Below are 25599 nucleotides of genomic sequence, written 5' to 3' on the forward strand. Positions count from 1 at the left end.
TAGCTTCACGATTTTAGAAAAGATTAGTATCTAACTTACAATCACAAACATCTTTTTTCTAATGTACTATACATAAACTTTCAACAAATTCATTTCCAAGACAAATCTATTCTTTCCAAAAATATAATATCAAGGCAAAACTTAGCGTAAGTGGCAATACCTTCCAATAATCTTCTCAAATTTCCCCTTCCTTGGGATCTAGTTTGGATTGAATCCAAAAAAGTATTCTATTTTTGAGAATAACTCCCTTGGTGGAATTATTTTCTCAATGGAGTTTCGAAATGTCCTTGCCCACAATTAAAAAAAAGATATTGGTTAGCTTTATTACGAAAATTATTCTTTCGACAATTCCATCTCAAGTTATTTTATATACCAAGAATTAGCATCCGTGTTTATCCATTAGAGGTTTTATTAGATCAATAAAAATAAAAAATATTAAGTCTTTAAGGACATAGTACCTTCCTTGTACTCTCCTTGGTACATCTTGTATAAACCCAAATTACCCCTTGGAATTTGTGTTTAAAATTTTCTTTAAAATATTATATGCAAGAAATAAATAAAATCCTATTTTATGAATGCAACTTTTGGTTGCCAATTCATGGGATGATGGCTTGCTAGCTACCTTTATTATCAAAATATAGTACATGGGGATCCATTATGAGTATTTGGATGATGGTATTCGCTGCTTCATTTGTAATCCTAGTACTTTTCATTTCGTTTGTAGTGATTGTGCTCGTAGCATTATTGGCAACTCTTGTGTGAGGTGTCCACAGGCTCAATCCAAGGCACACCTTTTTGTAATCCATCTGTAGGTTTTCCAAAAGATGCCGCCTGATGCTCCCTTGGAGTATCACTGGGTTTTCACTTAGGTCCTAATGAGTCCACATTGCAATGGAATATTTTTGGCCAAACCCACTAGGATCGACTTGAATTTTTGAGTTTCTAAAATAGGACGGGTCTCCTAACAGCTAACTAGCATCATTTATTTCGAGTTTCCACTTCCTACAGGATTTCTCAAACTAAAGTTGACTTGCCATTGCACTTAGTTCAAAGAGAATGGGAGATGAAGGGGAGTGTGGTACATTGACCCTCCTTTCCATAAGGCAAAATCCCATTCCGACCCCCTAAAACAATGCAAGTTAGTTTTACCTATTGACTAGTTGGTCATTTTATTGTCTTCCTATTTCTATCGCTGATTTAGAAAAGGTCCCAGCTAATCGAAACTACCCTATCATTGAAAGCACCCATTGGTGGTCATTTCCACCCGCTTTCCTTTCATGACAGTATCATCTTTAGTTTTTTAATTACCTATAGTACAATTATTTGAAACATATATAACCACCTTCGTTAATTAGTCTGTTAAATCATAGGTTTCTTCATGCAATGTATCTCACAGACACACATAAAATTCAAACAAACCTTGAATAAAAACAATTTTCTTTATTATATTGGAAGTTTATTACAATTTTTATCTTTTTGATCATGTAGGAGATATATAGAATTCCATGAGGGTATTCTGCCCACCAAGATTCCTCCCTTGTAACTAGTATTAGGGTTCCAAGATCTCATCCTAGGTCACGAAGGGGCACGTCAGATTCTAGGAGTAATGTGGAATTTACAGCCAGATCCTCTCCTGGCATCCACATTTCCTACCTCTAGAGACTATCCCTATGAACAGATCTTTCTGCTACCAAGCCGGTCTAAGCCTCTCGAAGTGATAAACATGACCCCCTTGGAGTAGGGTCTCACAGCTAGCTTGGGGGTAGCTTGGCACGATCTTTTCTTTTATCCTATTTGTCAATGTTTTTAATCAAGGATCTAGGAACACCAGATTGGGGAATATGGGAATTTCCCATAAGTTTGGGACACATGGTCAAATCTTTGGATTTGTCGTAACTTGAACACTATAACTCCAAACCGAGCGCTCTATAGCTCAATAGATTCCGTTTTTCAAGTGCTTTCCAATGATAGGTCACATCATATGGATTTGAGAGACTTATGAGCATGTTATCTGGGTGCCACCTTTTTAGTATTCAAAAAGTGGGAATTGGAAGATTCCCAAACTCACTAATATTGTGTTTAGGTTCTAACAAATACAAACAATCCTTTTAAACAATGACAATCACGCCATGGTGCAGTTCACAGCTTCACATAGCCAAGGTAGATCCTTAACCCAAGGTAATCTTATATTCTAAACGAGGATTCTTCTTCCCATAAAGAAGTGTTGAGTACAAATCTTTAAACGTTGTTAAGCAAGACATGAATTTTCCCTTTAGGGCTAACTTACCCAACATAAGTGAATTTACTTTAGTTGGTACTTAGAAAAATATTGTGACAATAGTTTAATGAGATGATTAACAAGACCTTTAAGTAGAGTTTCACTTTTTAAGAATTAATCAACTCTTAACCATTGTCATGTTTGGAAATAAAATGTATTGAGTTATTTTACTAATCTCAAGTGTGCATAAAGTCCTTTACTAATTTCGTGCAATAACCTCCTGTAACTATTTCCATCGTGATTCTACATCGAATTATAATCTTGATTAATCTATCTACAAATAATAGGTAGCAATTAACCATTTGTGCGTGTATTAATACACTCTCTAGATGAATTTGACATTTCGTGTAAGTGTAAATATGGAAGCTAATATTTTATGTACTTAATTTTTATATGGATACTATCCATGCATTTTAACAAGTTCTTGTACCAATTCATGCAAAAGCTAACATTTTATGAGAAATTTTGACCAAAAACTTATTATTTTATGTGGCGATATGAAAATAATAGCCTATTTCTGAGTGAGTAACCTAGTTTGGCATGAAGATATTGGAAATTTTTTCTTTGCTTGCACTTGCATTCGCCACTCCTGATGTTCCATTGGTAGTGGCGATTCCGGCAACCTTGGACACTCTTGTATCTCTTGCAATACCTGCATTCTCTGATTGATTATGGTGGATTTCATGGTCTTCTTGCCTCGTTGCTTTGGAGCCATTGATCGAAAGTGGGTTTGAGAGATAGAGAAGGTGGGAAGATTGTCGAGGTGAAGACCGAGATAGGGGAGGTTGAGTTAATTTTTTTCTTTCTAATCCTCTCTCTAACTCCCTCTCTTAGCCTCTCAAAATCTCCTTGCATCTCTCTACGAACTGAAAAGAGGGCATGCCTTTATATAGGTAGAAGGGAGTGCATGCTGCCTCTCCCTTTCCCTCTCTTTCTACCCTCTTTAGATAAAAACTACTCCTCCACTCAGACTAGGGAGCTTCTTTCTTTTTTATTTATTCTATTTAATAAAGAGGAAGAAAAAGGGGGGAGTCATGAGGCTGATCGATGCCTATTTTGGAGGTAAAGGAGATTTTTATGGTGAAGAAGATAATGAAGAAGATGATGATGGTGATTGATGACAATGATGATGATGTCGATGATGATGATGATGATGATGAGGATAATGATTTGGGAGGGGGCTTCTTTTCGACAGCCGCCCCCTATTTCTTTTATAATGTTAGTTTTTTTAATTGTTAGTTTTTTTAAAATGTTAGTTAGTTACTAGTTTGAGTTATTAGTTTTATTAAGGTTTGTTATTAGTTTTAGTTAGTAAGGTTAGTTACTTAGTAACCTAACCTTACTAACTTACTTACTTAACTAACTTTTACTAACTAACTTATTAGCTTATTAACTAACTTTTAATTTTTACAGAAATATTACATCCTCCTTTCCTTAGAGAAATCGAGATGGCCTCATCTCGAGAGAAACCATGGGTATTGTTGATAAAGAAAATTCTCATCTATCCATGTAACATCTTCTTTCACGATAATCCTTCCATTGGACAAGCTATTCTCTAAGGGTTCTACTCCTTAATTTTCTCTCCCTTACATCAATTACTTTGTCAGGTTGTAGCTCAATGACTCCTTGGCTAGGAATTACAACTTGTTAATCATCAAACAAGGATATGGTTAGGATTAGCTACGCATGTTTTCAATAAGCTAACATGAAATACATTGTGGATTTTTATATTCTCACATAGTTGTATCTTGTAAGCGCTTGGTCCTAAACACTTGAGAACCTTATAGGGTCCACAATATCTTGGACTTAGCTTCTTAAATTCTCCTAAAGACAAAGAACTCTTCTTTGGATGGACACAGATGAAAACCATGTCTCCTTCTTTGAAGATTCGTTTTTTCCTTTTCAGATCAGCATACATCTTTTTTCGGTCCTTGGTTGCTTGAATATCTTCTTTGATAATCTTGATTTGATCATCCATTTCTTCTAACATTTTTCTTGAAGATTCTACCCTTAGAGTAGGATCGGAAAAATTAACTAGCGTATGAAAATTTTAACCATATAGTGCCTGAAACGGAGTCATTTGAATACTTTGCTGATAGGAGACATTATAAGAAAATTTCACTAAGGGTAGATACTAAATCCACCTTTTAGGTTCCTTTCTGCAATATGCACATACCTTGGCATGCCTAATGATTCGCGGCCAATCAAATTAGGTTCCATGCTCAGTTCGGAAGAGAGAGAGGACTATGTGTCTCTAATTCAAGAGTTCCACAACATCTTTGCTTGGTGCTATGACAAACTTAAGGGTATTCCTCCCAGTCTGGCTGTGCATACCATTCCTGTAAAGAAAGGTACATGCACTGTACATTAGAAAGTAAGGTGTATGCCTTTTGAACTAAGGGACAGGCTGTTTGAAGAGCTTTAGAAGTTGCGGAAGGCGGGTTTGATCTTGCCAGTTCAACATATTGAATGGTGTTTGTCAGTTGTGATTAGAAAGAAGAATAATAATCAAATCCATCTTTTTGTAGACTTTAGAGAGCTAAATAAACAGACTGTTAAAGATTTCTACCCATTTCCGTTTATTGACCAAATTTTGGATCAATTGGCGGGTAGGAAAATATATTCATTCATGGATTGCTTTGCAAAGTATAACCAAATGGCGATTGCTGAGCAAGACAAGCTGAAAACGACATTTATCATTGTCTTCGGTACCTTTGCGTACCATGTGATGGCATTTGGGTTATGTAATGCACCTGGTTCATGGCAAAGAATACCAGATAAGACCTCTAGAGGAGTTTAAAGTATTCATTGATGACCTGGGGGTAGCCACTGTAAGAGAAAGGCAATTGATTATTTTGCAGAAGTGTTTCGAGCATTGCAGACAATTTTGCATAGCTCTCAACCTGCGAAAATGCGTCTTTGGAGTGCCTTATGGGCTATTGTTAGGCCATGTGGTCAATTCTATAGGGATTCCGACTGACCCTGAAAAAATCAAAGTCATAGTCGCCATGAGTCTGCCACGTACTCCAAAGGAACTGCATAGCTTTTTGTCATTAGTAGGGTATTATCGGAGGTTTATCAATGCCCTGGCAGAAAGAACGTTGTCGCTAATGAACCTATTGTCCTTTAACTATCAATTTGCGTGGAGTGATGCTTGCAACGCATCTTTTGATGATGTGAAGTAGGAGCTTGCCAAAGCACCTGTTTAAAAAGCACCTAAAAGGGGCAAAAGGTTCTATATATTTTCAGCAGCAACCATGTATAGTATTAGCTGCTGCTTATCCCAAATTTGGGAGGAGAAGTGGTACCATTCGATAGCTTTTGCTAATCAGAATTTGGTTATATCGGAAATTAACTACACCTATATGGAGAAGTTGTGCCTTGCGATGGTATTTGCGACCAAAAAGTTCATGCACTATATTGTTTATGAGAAGGTGGTTTTTTATACGAAGGCGGAAGGACTTCGATTATTGTTGAATAAGTTACAGTGGCGTGATCCTTTAGCAAAGTAATTAATCACTTTGCGGGAATTTGATTATGAGATTAAGAGCAAGCCACCGAAGCTACAAGGCATTGTCGAGTGTCTTGTGGATTTCGGAGAGCCAAAAGAGGTCTCAGCTGAAGGAAGTGATATGGAAACTTTGTTCAAGATTTATATGGCATCTATTCCCTCCTGGTATGCTACTACAAGGCACTATCTTTCTACAGGAGAGACTCGAGCTACTTTATCAAAATCGGAGAAGAGGAAAATCAAACAGCAGGCATTGAAGTTTTCCTTGATCACAGGAACACTATATTGGCAGGGTGTTGATGATATCTATCGCTGATGTGTGATGCGTGACGAGGTTCCATTTATACTAGAAGAGTGCCATGACTCCGCTTGTGGAGGGCACTTTGTTGGGCGACTGACAACACAGAAGGCTTTAAGAGCTGGGTATTGGTGGCTTTCCATATTCCATGATTCATTTGATTATGTCAAGGGATGTGATACATGTCAAAGACATGACAATAGAGAGAATAGAAAGCGTCCACTTACGCCGATTATGGCTACCCTTCCATTTGAGAAGTGGGGCATCGATTTTGTGGGACCTATTACCCCATCGTCTACTACTCAAAAAAGATACATTATAGTAGCACCTGATTACTTTACAAAGTGGTAAGAAGCAAGGGTGACGAGGCAGGACAATGCAAAAGACACTGTCAGTTTCCTACTTGAGCAAATTATCTACCGTTTCGGTCCTCCAAAGGAAATAGTATCGGACCATGGAACCCATTTTTTGAACAAGGTAATTAAAAGCCTAACTGAAGTATGGAAAATTAAGCATAACAAGATGACCCCCTATAATCCGCAAGCAATTGGACAAGTTAAAAGTAGCAATAAGCAGCTGGTGGGTATCCTATCCAAAATAGTCTCCGAAAAGAAGCAGAACTGGGATACGAAATTATATGTGGCAGTATGGGCATATAATACGACGTTCAAACGAGCCACTGGGCACACCCCATTTAAATAAGTTTATGGGGAGGAGTGTGTCTTGCCCTTAGAAATTGAGTTGTCAACCATTAGATTCGCAATCAATCATTCTTTGGGTGATGAAGATGCCATATTCAAGTGTTTTACGACTATAGCCCACTTGGATGAACTTCAATTGCAAAGTTTGTTGCACAAGGAAGTGTCTAAGCATCGGATGAAGTGGCTGCATGATCTAAAAGTGAAGAAATATACCTTTAAGAAAGGTCAGTTAGCTCTATACTACGATGCGCATAGGGAGCTATATCCAGGAAATTTCGAACCTAGATGGAATGGCCCTTACAAGATAGTTTGGTAAGGTAAAAATAAGTCCACAGCTTTATTAGCTGATCTATAGGGAGTGGAATTTAAGAATAAGGTTAATCTTAATAAGATTAAACCTTATTATTTCTGAATATGCTAACGTGCTAAATGCATTGCAGGTTTATGTTGGGGTTGATTTGAGACCTACAGGAAAGCTTAAACTACTTGATGGGGTGGTTAATCCCTTATTTGGAGCACCCATATCTTGAGCAAATGATGGGACCTAAAATGGGCCGGCACTGGCTATGGCACTAGCCAGACCTCATGCTCATAACAGACAAACACACCCTCACGGCCTCGCAGACCAGGAGCGTCTATCTTCTGCTCTAAAGGACAAACTACCATAAAGCCTAATCTATGTGTTTATAGTTTTATAGTTTTGTAGTCCACCGTTTCCCTTTCTATAAACTCCACAGAGGGAGAACCCATACATATTGGCAATGAATACTATGATAATCATATACATGGGAGGCAACCACTTGGTAGAAACACCGCGGCCCCACTACAGCTCTCCTACATCGCAGGGATTGGCCCCTTGATGCACTGCTCAACATATAGAACAAACGAACAATCTCCACTCTTCATTTCGAATCCAGGAGATATATCATGCTTCCTTTCCAAATAATCCCACAAGAAACGAACGTCTATCCTACGGCTCAGGATGCCTTGCCACACTCAACGTGGGTCATTGTCATAGAAAATAGGTGCTATGCATCCAGGGTTTTTATTTCGATACCATGACCATCATGCACATGCAAAAGTGAATGATTCTAAGGTGCTCAAACATCATTTTAAAATCAGCAACATTGTCGAAGGATTTGCCAAAGCAAAGCAAAGTCGTGTCTACAGAAGACCTTGACTAATTTCAGGATAGAAGATCAATCAGGTGAATAAGCAAGATGAGAAAATGATGCCAAGACTTTGTTTTATTTCTACCAATAACAAATATAAGGTTGAATTCTACTGAGGTTATGGAAGAAAAAGAGGTCATGAGCACACAGAAATGGCTTCTCGCATTGACCACCACAGCAACTTTTGATTTGCATTCTTAAGACCTTTAAACGCTGCAAAAAAAATTACAAGCAATGCTGTTTTTTTTTTTTTAAACTCATGGGCAGAGCGCTTCCAACTTCAAACTCTCCTGTTCTAGACGAAGGGATAAGATGCTCATCAATGATCATTAAGATGTCATTACAGATCTTCGAAAATTCTTCCTCTACTTTATGTCTGTACTCTTTGATCCGCTTTACATTCTGTTAATTGGATTTTGCTTCTTCTTTCTATTCAATAGATGACTTTATCCGCCAAGAAGCTCTGCGTGCACCAATAACATTCTTGTAGCCCACTGAAAGTAGATTCCTCTCTTCTACAATGAGCTCAACATCAAGTTTTCAGGGCTAATCCAAGCCGAATAGGATGAGTAGGTGGCAGATCTGTTGCAGCTGTATTTGTAGCAGCCTGGTAAGCTTTAAGGGACTGATCTACAGCTTCTTTCCTTTCACTACCAGTCTTGAACTCTGCTAAATATCGGTAATAGTCACCTTTCATCTTGTAGTAAAATACTGTGGATTCTCCTGCAGGTCGAATGCTGAAAAATATTTTTAATTATCCTCATGATCCTCAGCATACTTCATACGAACACGTTCAAATACTTCTGAATCGGCATCAACATCCTGGGATAAAATAGGAGGTTTCCTCTCCAAAACTTGCTGCTTGCATATGAAGACAACTTCTGAGGACTCTTGTCTAGCACAGTTTGATACAGAAGGGAAGTTTTGCCACTGTGAGGAGGGCCTTCTCCATGAGATGTCGTTTTACAAAGGTACTTTTCCTTCTTATTTTCATCCTGGATTCATGTCCATTGCCTTCGCTCTGTAAATTCGCCCCTTTTAAGCATGATCATGGGTGCTTCAGGTGTCCTCCTCCTCGTCATTCTGAACACAGAGCTCGCCTCCTCCCAGACCAGACGACGATCCTCCCTTTCTGTTTTTTTTCTCCTACCCCCCCAGAAAAACATTCGATTCTCTGTTTTCTTTTTTTCTTCAAGATCCTCCCACAATAGCCTCAGAAAAGCGGCCTTCTTCCAAATTTTGAGATGCCTTTGTAATCTTGTTTTCTTGGTATCTTAACACGTGGTTCAAAATTGATAAGCCTTTCGAAATAAACATGTATACAGCTCTTATCTAACATTTTGAAGGTGAGCCAAATTTCTCTTGCAATGTGCCTACCAGCGAGAGTAATGTGCTAAAGCTGGTTATCTTTTCCTGCCATTTGCCTGTTGCCACTGTTATTTCCAGGACTTTGTTCTTCACATCTAAAAGTCTGCAACACTGCCTCCTTGGAACAGAGAACCAATGATCATTTAGTGGCTTGGCTGAAACTTGAATATGCTCCACTTCCTCGGGAGGAAGAACTCTGGAGAAGCAAAAAGACCTCCTTTTCCTCTCGTCAATTCTTGTATCTTGCTTATACCTACTCACAACCACCTCATTCTCTCCCATGACTATGTCTTCCAAGAAGAAAACAAATGGCCTGTTTTGCAGATTGACCTCAAGAACCTTCTTGTGTCCACGTCAAAATCAGTTCCACTATCTCTTGAATTCCAAGCCTTGAAGGTGATTTCTGGTCTTTGTAAATCCCTTGGAAGAAGGATGTAAGGATAGACTTGGACAGCATACCCTAGCGAGATTGAAATAGACAGTTTCTGAGCTCGGTTGTAGCAGATGCATTGTTGCAAGAAGCTGCTTGGTTCTGTCCGCATAGCTTTAGTAAGATGTTGCATAGCACCCAAGATATCAAACTTGGGAGAAACAAGATCCACCTCATCCAGATGGTAAATAGATAAGAAAGGAGCAGTTGAATGGGCTGACAGTAACCCGAAAGGATTACCATGTACATCAAACTGATGAAAACTAGGTTCTTTCGTCAGTGGTACACCTAGCTCCCGTGATCTCGTCATCGCTCCCGAACAGAAAAGGATATCTTTCCAAGCATTCATCCAGCATTTTGGATAAGGTCTGTGCGAGTGGGTAGCTGATAGCTATACCCCTGAATGGTTCTCTGATGGATTGCCTATGTAGTACATCTCCCAAAACTCCTGTGAGCTGTTGATCAAAACCTCCTCGTCTAGGTTGACTGACCACTTGGCAAGACATGCCAATTAGAGCATTATTGATAAGTTCCTCTTGCTCCAAACCCTCTTCCACGCAGAACAAAAGTATAAACACAACAACTAAATATGTACAAAGTATCAAATCCCACACACACAACTTTTGGGTGAATTGCACACCTCGAATGCGCAGCAATACGACATCCACCCCCTCTAATCCTGCGCATCCTCCGGATGGGCCAACTACCCATGATCGTTATCATCAAGATCCACAAACAGATCAATCTCTTCATCATGCATTTCCGGTATATCAACAAGATTATCTGTCATATCATCTGTCTTTTCCATTGGAGTTTCTTCTCGTTGCTCTTCTCTTGAAAATTCTTCCAATGCATAATCTTCATCATCTCTTTTCTTGAAAATCTTGATTCTTTTTCCAGCAATAGGCACTCTAAACACTACCCCATCCAATTCTATCAACTCATATGTTGCATTATCAAAGACATGTCTGTACGGCCCAAACCATCTTTTCACCATCTTTCGAAGTGCAGTATGCTGATTTTCAAGGCTGCTATCAAAGACTAATACCCAGTCTCCCTCTTCTATTGCTCTAGGCCGCAAGCGATGCCTGCTGTCAAACCTGTCCTTATTTCTTAGTCTAGCAACCTTCAACCTGTCAATAGCTAGCTGAATATCCTTTGGTCTTCTCTCCAACTGTCGAATCCGAAGAGCTAAGAGCTCCTCTCTCATCAAATCCTCCTGCCAAGGTAAAACTGACGAAGTCAAAGCACAAGTCTCAGTCGGCATAATCGGTTTCTGACCATACATCAACTCTGCAGAGCAGGCATATATCCTGTGGTAACAATGTGAGTCGTACGATCAGCCCACAAAGCAAATGGTAGAAGTCTCGGCCATTCTCCAATCCGTCCTCTTGGTCAAAGTCGAGACTGCATCCTGGGCATTCTGCCAATCCGTTTTAAGTCCCATAGGCTTCGTGCGATCCTCAAGAAGTTCTCCCAATTCTTCCTGAAGAGCAGGATCTGCAGCTTGCAAGAAAAGCTCAACTTTTTCAACATCCAATGCTCTTTGTTCAATGGCATCAAGCTGACTATACCTCTCTTCAAATTCTCGAATCAACTCTGAAGCAGCTAAACCTTTGTTTGGCATGTAGACCCACTCTCGGAATGACCGCCGTGTAGCCATCCCAAAGTCCTCAAGGAAATACTCTTCTTTCAAGGCCTTCTTAAAATCTTGCCAATGTGAATTTTGAATAAAAAGATCAGTCACTTTTGCCCTCAAGGCGGGTGTGACAAGACGAAGGAAGTACTTACTCATAAGTCCAGCTGGAACTCCAAAAAACCCCATATTGATCTCATATGTCTTCAAATATGCTGAAACATTACGGCCATCAAATAGCTTCTTCTCATTCTCAACTGCTTCAATCGCCTTAGTCGCGCTATTTGCGTTCTCTTGCTCCGAATATAGTTGCCTTTGCTCAGACAACTGTTGTTGATGCAATTGCTGCTGTTGCTGCATATACAATTGTGTCTGCTGATTTTGAAGCTGCATATACATGGACATATTCTGCAAAATCTACTTTAGATCATCTGTTGAAGTACTTGACGCAGCAGTCCCATTGATGGAGCTGAAGTAGAGGACGCAGCTGGAATTGTAGAAGAGGCTGAAATAGATGCTGAAGTATCTCCCATCCTGAAATTTCTGTGACGCTTTCACGTCGGGTTCACCAAAGATGTCGAAGGATTTGCCAAAGCAAAGCAAAGTTGTGTCTACAGAAGACCTTGACTAATTTCAGGATAGAAGATCAATCAAGTGAATAAGCAAGATGAGAAAATGATGCCAAGACTTTGTTTTATTTTTGCCAATAACAAATACAAGGTTGAATTCTACTGAGGTTATGGAAGAAAAAGAGGTCATGAGCGCACAGAAATGGCTTCTCGCATTGTCCACCACATCAACTTTTGATCTGCATTCTTAAGACCTTTAAACGCTGCAAAAAAAAATACAAGCAATGCTGTTTTTTTTTTTTTAAAACTCATGGGCGGAGCGCTTCCAACTTCAAACTCTCCTGTGCTAGACGAAGGGATAAGATGCTCATCAATGATCATTAAGATGTCATTACAGATCTTCAAAAGTTCTTCCTCTACTTTATGTCTGTACTCTTTGATCCGCTTTACATTCTGTTAATTGGATTTTGCTTCTTCTTTTTGTTCAATAGATGACTTTATCCGCCAAGAAGCTCTGCGTGCACCAATAACATTCTTGTAGCCCACTGAAAGTAGATTTCTCTCTTCTACAGTGAGCTCAACATCAAGTTTTCAGGGCTAATCCAAGCCGAATAGGATGAGTAGGTGGCAGATCTGTCGTCGCAGCTGTATTTGTAGCAGCCTGGTAAGCTTTAAGGGACTGATCTGCAGCTTCTTTCCTTTCACTACCAATCTTGAACTCTGCTAAATATCGGTAATAGTCACCTTTCATCTTATAGTAAAATATTGTGGATTCTCCTGCAGGTCGAATGCTGAAAAATATTTTTAATTATCCTCATGATCCTCAGCATACTTCATACGAACACGTTCAAATACTTTTGAATCGGCATCAACATCCTGGGATAAAACAGGAGGTTTCATCTCTGAAACTTGCCGCTTGCATATGAAGACAACTTCTGAGGACTCTTGTCTAGCACAATTTGATACAGAAGGGAAGTTTTGCCACTGCGAGGAGGGCCTTCTCCATGAGATGCCGTTTTACAAAGGTACTTTCCCTTCTTATTTTCATCCTGGATTCATGTCCGTTGCCTTCGCTTTGTAAATTCGCCCCTTTTAAGAACAATCATGGGTGCTTCAGGTGTCCTCCTCCTCATCATTCTGAACACAGAGCTCGCCTCCTCCCAGACTAGACGACAATCCTCCCTTTCTGGTTTTTTTCTCCTACCCCCCCAGAAAAACATTCGATTCTCTATTTTCTTTTTTTCTTCAAGATCCTCCCACAATAGCCTTAGAAAAGCGGCCTTCTTCCAAATTTTGACATGCCTTTGTAATCTTGTTTCTTGGTATCTTAACATGTGGTTCTAAATTGATAAGCCTTTCGAAATAAACATGTATACAGCTCTTATCTAACATTTTGAAGGTGAGCCAAATTTCTCTTGCAATGTGCCTACCAGCGAGAGTAATGTGCTAAAGTTGGTTATCTTTTACTGCCATTTGCCTGTTGCCACTGTTATTTCCAGGACTTTGTTCTTCACATCTAAAAGTCTGCAACACTACCTCCTTGGAACAAAGAACCAATGATCATTTAGTGGCTTGGTTGAAACTTGAATATGCTTCACTTCCTCGGGAGGAAGAACTCTGGAGAAGCAAAAAGACCTCCTTTTCCTCTTGTCAATGCTTGTATCCCGCTTATACCTACTCACAACCACCTCATTCTCTCCCATGACTATGTCTTCCAAGAAGAAAACAAATGGCCTGCAGATTGACCTCAAGAACCTTCTTGTGTCCACATCAAAATCAGTTCCACTATCTCTTGAATTCCAAGCCTTGAAGTTGATTTCTGGTCTTTGTAAATCCCTTGGAAGAAGGATGTAAGGATAGACTTGGACAGCATACCCTAGCGAGATTGAAATAGACAGTTTTTGAGCTCGGTTGTAGCAGATGCATTGTTGCAAGAAGCTGCTTGGTTCTGTCCGCATAGCTTTAGTAAGATGTTGCATAGCTCCCAAGACATCAAACTTGGGAAAAACAAGATCCACCTCATCCAGATGGTAAATAGATAAGAAAGGAGTAGTTGAATGGGCTGACAGTAACCCGAAAGGATTACCATGTACATCAAACTGATGAAAACCAGGTTCTTTCGTCAGTGGTACACCTAGCTCTTGGTGCAAGCATGTAGTCGGTCATCGCTCCCGAATAGAAAAGGATATCTTTCCAAGCATTCATCTAGCATTTTGGATAAGGTCTGTGCGAGCGGGTAGCTGATAGCTATACCCCCGAATGGTTCTCTGATGGATTGCCTATGTAGTACATCTCCCAAAACTCCTGTGAGCTGTTGATCAAAACCTCCTCGTCTAGGTTGACTGACCACTTGGCAAGACATGCCAATTAGAGCATTATTGATAAGTTCCTCTTGCTCCAAACCCTCTTCCACGCAGAACAAAAGTATAAACACAACAACTAAATATGTACAAAGTATCAAATCCCACACACACAACTTTTGGGTGAATTTCACACCTCGAATACGCAGCAATACGACAACGTGCTTATGCACAAACAGGCTTTTATGCTTATTCTCTAACGCGTTGTATTCAAACATCCCAACCCCCTATGTTTAGGTATTGCTTTCGTTGCATAGGTGTAGAGGTTCATTTTATCATGTTTTGATGTATAGAAAGCGGTAAATCACAAACTTTGACAAAGAGATAGGGAAAACTGAGGCTAAACCTCATGCTTTACCACTACCACACATCCACAAATAATTCTTATATTTTTTCTTATTTTTTCAAGATGTATTTCTATTTTTTCCCTTATTTTTTTCATTTTTTTTATTTATTTGGCAATAAAATATACTATTTTCTAGTTTTTCTTGTTCCAATCACTTCAGCATACTAACATTCAATTTATCTTCCATATTCCTCCCATGGGAATATCTTTTGCCCACCGGAAATGGAAAAACTACCATTTTGCCACTTAAAAACCGCATTTCGGGTTTTTGGGAATTAAATAAAGCATGTAAATCATTGCAAAACCAAAATTTTCTGATACACAACAATTACTCATGATGCAAACAGCCCACAAACAAATTTTCATCCAATAAGAATATAATTATCATCATAAACTATCAAAAATCCTTCATTTTTTTCATAAAAATGGTCATACTGTGTTTTTATGTAACCCGAGACGCCTTGAATGATTGCATAACCAGCAGATGGAGCCTCCATTGCTCTCAATCCAATGCTATACTTCAATCTTCAGCATCTCCATCAATTTCCATCACCATTTCCTTCATTCTCCTTCCTCGATTCCTCCATCAAGATGGCACACATGAACAACCCATAGAGAAGAGAGAGAGGGAGGAGAGAGAATGACTAGAATCTTTTCTCTTCATTCAGTCCATCATTCCACACGGGAAGGGCGGCGATAGAACCAGCCAAGAGGGAGAAGTTGGCCCCCAATGTCAGCTGCATAGGGTCTTCACAGCCAGGAATCTCCATCCATCATCCATGAGGCGCAATTTTCGGCCGTGCAGTTCACGCCATCTTCCCACGTTTTTTTGCTCCACAAAATGTTGTATGAAATGTTGGGGGGTTAAAATTCCCCAAAGGGCACCCCCCTCTTGTCCAAGGTTTGGTCCACCTTTTCATATCTTGCCCACTTTGTGGCCTTTTCCCTGTTCGGGCTCCCGATTTGAGCACTGAAAATTCCTGGGTGTCCGGCTTGATATCCCCCACTATCTGGCAACTCCTAGCATCCCGCACGGCAGTCTGAAAAATTATCAAAAATCTGCAAGTGTCGCTTGGGCGCCTTGTAAAAGCTATCTTTCACTTGGTGCTTAAAATCGTCCTAGCTGCAACTGCCGCCTTCGATGTTCAATAGTTTTTCCCAAAATTCTGAATTTTTTGGCAAATTTGAGGCACATCCTGGGCTCAAAACTCCGCTCTCATTGGCGACCATGGGATAGGGCAACTCAGCCCATCGAATCCCACAACAGATCTGCACAAAACAACCAAAGGAAGCATCAAGCTGATACAAAATAGATACATACTAAAACACAGTAGAATGCTCACCCTACCCCCTGACAAAACCAAGGCATGAAATCCACAAGGAGTAGGCCTAGCATAATCTGATAGAAGGTCCGAAGCTAGTTACTAACCGACTGCTCCAACACGGCCAAACTAAAAAGAACTATCAAAGAAGTCGCCCTAAGTGGTGGTCTGAACTACCTTCCTAACTAAGGACAACACAACCAAGAGCTCCTCCTAGGTGAGGACTCCTATAGCCTGATCAAGAAGTATTTTCTTTTAGCACATTTCTTCTTTTAGGTTTTTTTATTTTTCCATACTCGAGCATGTAAAAAGGAGGGAGCTGAGCGTAGTGACCCAAGGAGAACAGGGCATCGGCCTCAGGTCCTGTCTCGGTACCCAAGAACCTACCAAGCCCTCGTGAGGCGACACTTAATCCTTTTCTGATGCTCACTTTTATTTTCGCTCCAACCTTCCTTACTTTCTTCTTTTCTAGCGAGACGCCACCCCTAGGAAGACAAGGCATCGGCCCCGGGTATGACTCATCCCCAGGAACCTACCAGGCCTCCATAAGGCGATGATCAACTGCTTCTAAATTTTCCTTTCTTTGCTTTTCTATTTTTATAGGGGTTAGAACCCCTTTTTACACACCTTTGTATATATTTAGTTTCTTTGGGATATTTAGGATTTTTGTTTCTCTCTATCATCATCATTTTCATGCGGCATGCTTCTCTAATTGCCTCACAACTAACAAGAACTCCTAGAACGGCTTCTTAGTAGGCTAGCAGAACAGGGTCACTAGAACTGCCCTCCAAAATAGGTCTTTCGGTGCCTGGCAATGTCTTTACAGGAGGTAACGACTACTCAAACCTCCCTCAGACATACCTAACCTAAACCTAGGACTTCATGCCTTGGAAGCTGAGAGCGGAATTTAGGTGACGAGAAGTGCTTAAAAATAGCTAAAAATTATAAATATCAAGGGAAAAATATTCAATGTCAAAGGCAGCGGCTCGATCTAGGACGATTTTAAGCGTCAAAGTGCTTTAAAGGTGCCCGAGCGACACTTGTTGATTTTTCATAATTTCTCAGACAGTCGTGCGGGTTGGAAAGAGTTACTGGCCAATGCAAGATGCCAAGACGGACGCCCAGGATTTTTCAGAGCTCAATTCGGAGTCCGGACGGGAAAATGGCCACAAAATGGTCAAGATATGAAAAGGTGGACACTTGGGAGGCCAAATTTGAGCATGCCTTTTGAGTTTGGACCCCCCCCCCCCCCCCAAAATTTTATGCACCTTATGAAGCAAAAAACGTGGAGAGAGAATGAAGAGGGATGAAAAAACGTGATCGTGATCAACAGAGGGCGCCGTTTTTTTCGCCATGGATGGAGAGAGGGTGTCATGGATGTTACAAACACCCTGCCTAATGGATTATGGGGCTTCATTCCCTCCTGTCTGTGGATCTTATCGCCGTCCTTCTCTCCTCAATTGATGGCCTGAATGCTGAGATAGAAATCTAGTCTTTCTCTCTCCTCCCTCTCTCTCTTCTAAGGGGGAATTCATGTGGGAAGAAGAAGGAAGAAGAAAGAATGATGGAGGCTTGTCCCGCATGGATCGGATTGCTCCACGGGCTGGAAATGGTGATTTGTGATTGTGCTGGACATGAAGTGCTACTGATTTTCAGATTTGCAGCCATGGACATGAAACTCGAAACACGCAAATAAGCGGTAATTCAATTTTTTCAAAGGAAATTTGAGATTTCATGGCTTTTGATTGATAAAATGTTGTTCATGTGGGCTAAAAATTGTTTATGTTGTTTTTTTCCATGAGTACTTGCTGATCATAATCAGAAAATTAGAAAAATATGCATCTTGTGGTTCAAAATAATACACTAAAACACGTAAAATATGGAAAATCAAGGGAAAATGATGGTTTTGAGAATAAAAATGGAAAAATGAATAGGAACACCAACTAAATTTTCATTTTTGTTGCAAGAAGGAACTAAGGGCCACAGCCCATAACCTATTTTGAATTTTAAGTAATTAAATAATGCAAAAAATAAGGGAAAATACAAGGAAAATAGAGAAAAATCACTAAAAATAGGAGAAAAATGCATTTTGGGTGCGAAAAATTAATGAAAATTAAGAGCCATGTTTGTGAATGTTTGTGGGGACTGAAGCATGAGGATTTGCCTCAGTTCAACCCCACCTTCTTGTTCTAGTGTGTTTTTTCCGCTTTTTACACATAAAATGATGGCAAAATGCCCTATTAATCCATACAACGATACAACATTTGATCGATGGAAGGGTAGAGTGGTTAGAATGTGTCTAAAGGTGGAGTAAAAAGATGAAAAGATTGCTATTTTTGTTTGCATGCCATATAGGTCGGTGAATAATTATAAAATAAGGGCCTAGTAGCACGAGGGTTCCCTTGGTGCTAGGTTCGTGCAACGCCGCATAAGAATGGTAGTTGAAAATCATTGAAAGGATGTTTTCCACATGTGCAGAATATCGATTTCATAATTTTTTGAGCACTTGGCATCCACAATATGCATAAATCATGGAAATATTTAAAGGTATCAGAAATCCTGGATGCACAGCAATTGTTTTCCTTAGGATCTTGACCCACGTTGAGTGAGAGACAGGACACCCTAAGCCATAGGCTAGTCGCGGGGTCTAGGGGAAAGAGAAGTAAGGACAATGGTACATTCCTGTATACGATTAAATGGTACCTTGAGTGGATTTTGTGCGAAATGTTTATATGTTGAGCGACGCATCGAGGGGCCAATCCCCAAGGTGTAGGAGAGTCGCAGAGTGGTGGCGGCATTTAGCCGTTGGAGGACCCCCTATGTCTGTGCTTTGTGCCGTTAGGCTATGTGTAAGGGACTCCCTCTAAGGAGTAGTGGGTGAGAGAAGAGTGGACTACAAACGACGTAATACAAACACAAGACATTTAGGAAGGCAATGTTTGTGTCATCAACGCTCCTGGCCGCGAGGCCATGGGGTTGTTGAGCGCGTGAGATAGAGGTCCGGCTAGTGCATGAGCCAGTGCCAGCCCGGTTTTTGGTCCATCAGTGGTGCGTCTGCCGGGAGCCGCTTAAAAGTGGCGGTCCTCGAATCCTGGTTGTCTAGGGACCAAGTAGCAGTTTATGCCAAAGGATACTGAGATTGATCCGTTATTTATCGATAAGCATCGTCTAGCAGAAATCCAAAAGCAAGAAAGAGACGAGAGAGCTAGGCGACGTGCTGAAATTTTTAGGAGATATTCCCCTAAGCGTAGCGGTGCTGAACCCTTACGAGGGAGTGGATCTAGTGGTCTAGGTGCCACAAGCAGTAAGTTAGGAGCAGGTGGAAGCTCTGGTGCTCCCCTTCCTTCCATAAGCCAGTCTACATCAAGTGCAGGAGGTGTAACCCCACCACCCCCTATTCCTAGTGCAAATCCAATCCTCATCATGGCGCAGCCTATTGCAATTTCAGCAGGAACGACGGATTTGCCGGCTCTAGGTTACCCACTACCCATTTTTAATGGGTTCGTTGAGGAAGATGCGGAACTCCACATTAGGGAGTTTCAAAAGCTGATGTTTAACTGTCAGATTCAAGAAGAAGGACATTTAATGATGTTCTTCAACATGACTCTCAAAGGAAGAGCTGCCATATGGTATCATGGTTTAGAAGCCGGAACCATATTGAATATTGATGCATTTTATGGAGCTTTTCGAAGGGAGTTTGCCCCTGAAAGGGGTGGGCAATATTGGTTGCGTGTACTCAACGTGACCCGCCAAGAACCACACGAGGATATTCGTGCTTATGCGAAGAAAATAAAAGAGGTTTTCCGTAAGTTGGACACCTCTATTCCTATCCCCGCAGCTGCCCAATTGCAATATTTCCTACATGGTTTGGACTTTAATATCCAATTGCAGTTGAGTAGTGTCCCCTTGGGGGATATAGATACTGCCATTACACGAGCACAAGAGGTGGAATCCCGACTACAAGCAGCCTATGCTTCTCGAGGCAATTCGAACATGGGTTTAGTATTGGGAAATAATGTGGCAATGGCCAATAGCAGTAGTGGCCAAGGGATAGCAATGGCTAACCCTAATGGGAGAGGGAACATGATGCAGAATGTGCCTTTATTACCATCTCCCCCTAGCATGTCGATGCCTACGGGCAGTCAAATGGCTCCAAATGGTGGAGGCCAGGCGGTCAATTCTAACACCATACCTGTGGCTCAACAACCAGTCCCTAATCGAATTGTTAGGCCGATGGAACGACATGGTAATGACCAAGGCTATGAGTCGAGTGCTTCCAATGTTCTTGGTGAGGTTAAGGACATGATGAAGCATTATACCGACATGATTACAGAGCAGTATCGACAAATAGCCATTGATGTCAACTTCCTTAAAAAACAACAAAATTTGATAGGAAGTAGATACCCAGAGGAGGGTGCACCTTCGAGGTTTAGTTGCAAATGGTGTGGTGGGCAACACTATCCAAGAAATTGCCCAAATGTTAAGTGTGACATTTGTGAAAAATCCGGCCATTTAGCAGCTACTTGCTGGAGTAAGATCAGTTCCCTCCAGCGTGGTAGACAGCCAGGGCCTGTTAATCATCGTGCCCAAGGAAATGATTCCCAATGAGAAGATGGGCCTAAACAAATACTTCAACGACCAAAGACTACAGTGGAGGAGCTACCAAGTGGTAGTGGGGTTAGTTTGATTGAGGCTATACGCGTGAATGATGCTGAAACCTCTAATCTGTGTGCTGTTCTTACAAGAGGTCAAAAGGGTAGAGAGGCCGACAAGGATAAGCCTGTCGACGGAAACCCTAAACAAGGCGACAAAGGAACGCAAGTTTTGGATCCTGCCATGGAAGGGGGACCTTTGAAGCCCGTAGAAAGTAAAGCCGATAAGGAATCACCAAAGAAGAAGGTGAAAGTTAAAAAAGAGGCAATAAAGCCGGTTCAGCGACCTAAAGAGCAGATGGTTTGGCATGAAAAGCGAGCTCTATCAAACTATCATGAATTCGATTTGGCGAGCTCTCTTTGCAAAGTCAAGCCGAATGTGAATCTTTTACAGCTTATTAAGCTTTCCCCAGGAGTACGCAAGGAATTTAGAAAGATCCTACGTACTGGGTATATCGTAGAACCTTTGGGTATTGCGCGAGTTGGTGATGACTGGTTCGAGCATGCTGAGAAGCATTGCCCAAGGGTTGCAGCCTATGTCGATGGGATATTAGTAGATTATGCCATTGTCGACACGGGATCATCTGTTAACATTATGAGTTCTGAACTGATGGAAAGGTTGGGTCTTGCGATCCAGAAAGATACCTCCACAATTCTCAGAATGGCAGATGATAGTTTGAGACAGCCGGAAGGCTGCATTACTAAGGTCCATGTCACTGTTGCAAATGTAGAATGCCTGTTGGACTTTAGGGTGATTCGTTTTGCAGGCCGTCCAAGTTACCAAGTATTACTCGGACGACCTTGGATCTTGCAAGCGGACTGCCAAGTGGATATACCCACCGGTCGGTTAATATTCGGCAGAGGTGCCCAACGTGTGGTGGTTGATGCTTATCCTGAGTCCCCGGAGAGTGAGAGAGCTCCTCTATCTTCTACAGAATTGGAGACATTAGAAGATTTATCTGCCAGTGAGACATCATCGAGTGATGAGTCCAAAGAGGGATCCACCACGGAAGACATCTATCGGATCACTTTGAACGAACCGATAGAGGGCCAAGATCGTATAAGAGATGCAGATGTTATCGAGCTAGACCTTGGTACACCTGATGATTCGCGGCCAATCAAATTAGGTTCTATGCTCAGCACAGCAGAAAGGGAGGACTATGTGGCCTTGATTCAGGAATTCCGTGATATCTTTGCCTGGAGTTATGATGAGTTGAGAGGCATTCCTCCTAGTCTTGCTGTTCATACAATTCCGTTGAAAGAGGGCAGTCGTCCTGTACGGCAGAAAGTAAGGCGTATGCCTTTCGAACTAAGGGACGGGCTATTTGAAGAGTTACAGAAGCTTCGAAAAGCGGGTTTGATTTTTCCTGTGCAACACACGGAATGATGTTCGCCGGTTGTGATCAGAAAGAAGAAAAATAATCAAATTCGATTATGTGTAGACTTTAGGGAGCTAAATAAGCAGACAATTAAGGATTACTACCCGTTGCCATTTATTGACCAGATTTTGGATCAATTAGTGGGTAGGGAGATATATTCATTTATGGATTGCTTTGCAGAATACAACCAAATGGCAATTGCAGAAGAGGACAAGTTGAAAACAACTTTTATTACTGTATTTGGTACTTTTGCGTACCATGTGATGGCCTTTGATTTATGCAATGCGCCTGGTTTGTGGCAACGAACAACAGATAAGACATTCGGTGACATATCCCCTGAAGAGTTGAAGGTGTTTATTGATGACTTAGGGGCCGCCACCGTGAGAGGAAGGCAGTTGATCATTTTAAGAAAATGCTTCGAGCGTTGTAGACAATTTTGCATCGCCCTAAACCCACGAAAGTGTGTTTTTGGAGTACCTTATGGGCTGTTGCTGGGTCATGTGGTCAGTTCGGTAGGAATTGCGACAGACCCCGAGAAGGTTAAAGTTATAGTTGCCATGGGTCCACCACGCACTCCGAAAGAAGTTCATAGCTTTCTGTCTTCGGTTGGTTACTACCGTAGATTCATCAACGCCTTAGCAGAAAGAACGTTGCCACTTACAAATTTATTGTCCTTTAGCTGTTCGTTTGTATGGGGCAACCCTTGTAAGATAGCATTCGAGGATGTGAAACAAGAGCTAGCAAGAGCGCCCGTTTTAAAAGCACCTAAAAGAGGTGAGGTGTTCTATATATTTTCGGCAGCCACCATGTATAGTATCAGCTGTGCTGTTTAGCCCAAATTTGGGAAGAGAAGTGGTACCACCCGATTGCTTTTGCTAGTCGAAAGCTGGGGGTATCCGAAATCAATTATACCTACATGGAGAAGTTGTGTCTAGCGATGGTCTTTGGGACCAAGAAATTCAGGCATTATATTCTCTATGAGAAAGTCGTGCTTTATACGAAGGCGGAGGGACTTCGACTATTGATGAATAAGCTACAACCGCCTGATCGTCTAGCAAAGTGGTTGATCACTTTGCAGGAATTTGATTATGAAATCAGGAGTAAGCCACCAAGGTTGCAAGGCATCGTGGAATGTCTAGTGGACTTTGGGGAGCCGAAAGAATCTGTGGGGCTGAAGGTAGTGACATGGAGTTGTTATTTAAAATAGATACGGCATCTATTCCCTCCTGGTACGCTGCAATAACGCATTATTTATCGATGGGAGAGGCGGGATCCGAATTATATAAAGCTGAGAGAAGGAAAATTAAGCAGCAAGCGTTAAAGTTTGCTTTGATCGCAGGTACATTATATCGGCAAGGGGTTGATGATATCTATCGCCGGTGTGTGATGCCTGACGAGGTGCCATTCATTTTGGAAGAGTGCCATGATTCTGCTTGCGGTGGCCATTTTGCTGGACGGCTTACAGACAAAAGGCTTTAAGAGCAGGTTATTGGTGGCCTGCCATCTTCCAGGATGCGTTTGCGTATGTTAAGAGATGCAATATTTGCCAACGACATGATAGTCGAGAGAATAGGAAACGACCACTCACCCCTATTATGGCGATACTTCCATTTGAGAAGTGGGGAATAGACTTTGTGGATCCTATTACTTCGTCATCGACTACACAAAAGAGGTACATCATTGTAGCAACTGACTACTTCACAAAGTGGTCAGAAGCACGTGCAACAAGGAAAGATGATGCTAAAGAAACTGCTAGTTTCCTTTTAGAGTAGATAATATGCCGGTTTGGTCCACCGAAAGAATTAGTGTCAGACCGCGGAACCCATTTCCTGAATAAGGTGATTAAAGGTTTGACAGAGATGTGGCAAATCAAGCATAACAAGACAACCCCATATAATCCGCAAGCCAATGGGCAAGTTGAAAGCACCAACAAGCAGCTTGTGGGCATCCTGTCCAAAATTGTGTCGGAAAAGAAACGGGATTGGGATAAAAAGTTATACGTGGCAGTGTGGGCCTATAATACGACTTTCAAACGAGCCACTGGCCATACCGCGTTCAAGTTAGTATATGGGGAGGAGTGTGTCTTGCCTTTAGAAATTGAGCTACCGACTATTCGGTTTGCCATCAATCATTCTTTGAGCGATGAAGACGCACTTTTTGAGCGCTTGACGACACTGGCACATTTAGATGAGCTTAAGCTGCAGAGCTTATTGCACCAAGAAGTGGCGAAGCACCGAATGAAGCAGCTACACGACCTCAAAGCCAAGAAATACACCTTCAAGAAAGGACAGCTTGTTCTGTATTATGATGCACGACGTGAATTATTTCCAGGCAAGCTAGAGCCCAAATGGGACGGGTCCTATAGGATCGTTAGAATAGGAAAGAATAAATCCACAATCTTGTTAGCTGACCTTGAGGGGATAGAATTTAAAAATAAGGTTAATCTTAATAAGATTAAACCTTATTATTTCTGACTGCACTAATGCTATGACTGCCTTGCAGGTCTAGGCGAGATCGATCAAACATCTGCAAGGAAATCGTGATAGAGGTTGATGGATCGTCTGATCCCTTATTTAGAACACCCATATTTGGAACAGAGGTATCATTAGGGAAAGCTCATTTGGTGGAGCAAAGGATACAAGGTGGTTGAGCAAGAAGGCGGGACATTTATTTGGGAGATCAAGGTCTTCTCCCATCACTACCTACAAATTTTGACGAGCATCCATGTTGAATTCAATGATGATGGAGGGATGGAGCCTACAGTCCACCCGTTGAATATGCTGAATTTCGATTACCATAATTACGAGTAGAGTTCAGGATGGCGGGATATGTAAACCCTTTATGGACGTACACCTTGTACTTTGATGGGGTGTCCAGGGGTGCATGCAAAAAAGGAAGTGTAGGAGTTGTCATCCGAGACCCCCGACGACGCATTGTCATGAAGTTAGCTGCTTATCTCGGGGCGAATTTCACTAATAATATGGCAGAATACAAAGCCCTGATTATGGGTTTGAACATTGCAAAGAAGGGTGGTATCCGCCAGTTGTTGGTGAAAGGGGACTCTCAGTTGGTTTTAAATCAACTCAATGGGACGTACATGGTACGAAACCCCATCCTTTGCATGTACCATCATAGTGCCATAGCCTTGCTAGACGAATTTGATAGAGTGTCTTTTCAGCTAATTCCACAAAATTGGAATCAGTTTGCCGATTCATTGGCTAATGTAGCGTATGAAGAAGACCTCTTCTTTAATTGTGGCCCTTGTCCCGATATATCTATTGATGGTGAGACAGGACCTGGTCGTTTGTGGGGTATGCTTTCTGAACATGCCCTCTTTGGCTGACGATGGTTGATCTGGGTGATGCAGAGGGTAAGCGAGACGCATCTACCTTTATTATCTTGGACCCACAGACTGATTAGACGACATGTGATGCGAACACCTCTTGCGATATACGCAGGAGGGATGGGTCATAATTTAATGCACCTAGTTTAGGGCTACGAGCCCTGTTCCCCTGGGAATGGTATGCTTTGATGTCTATCATAGTTGTTTCCAGGAGGATGTTATGCGTAGTATTGT

The 25599-nt window shown here is 41.4% G+C and overlaps 2 pseudogenes; both read right to left on the minus strand.

Annotated features, from left to right (window-relative positions):
* Positions 1 to 8492: 8492 nt before the first annotated feature.
* LOC148024238 (uncharacterized) lies at positions 8493 to 12863 on the minus strand (annotated as a pseudogene).
* Positions 12864 to 13426: 563 nt separating this feature from the next.
* The window catches only part of LOC148024239 (uncharacterized), a 181573-nt pseudogene continuing 169400 nt past the window's right edge, over positions 13427 to 25599 (minus strand).

Source organism: Lygodium microphyllum, chromosome 15 (genome assembly GCF_053477565.2).
Source record: "Lygodium microphyllum isolate KBCC chromosome 15, Lygodium_microphyllum_v1.1.10, whole genome shotgun sequence".
In the NCBI taxonomy this organism is placed as follows: Eukaryota; Viridiplantae; Streptophyta; class Polypodiopsida; order Schizaeales; family Lygodiaceae; genus Lygodium; species Lygodium microphyllum.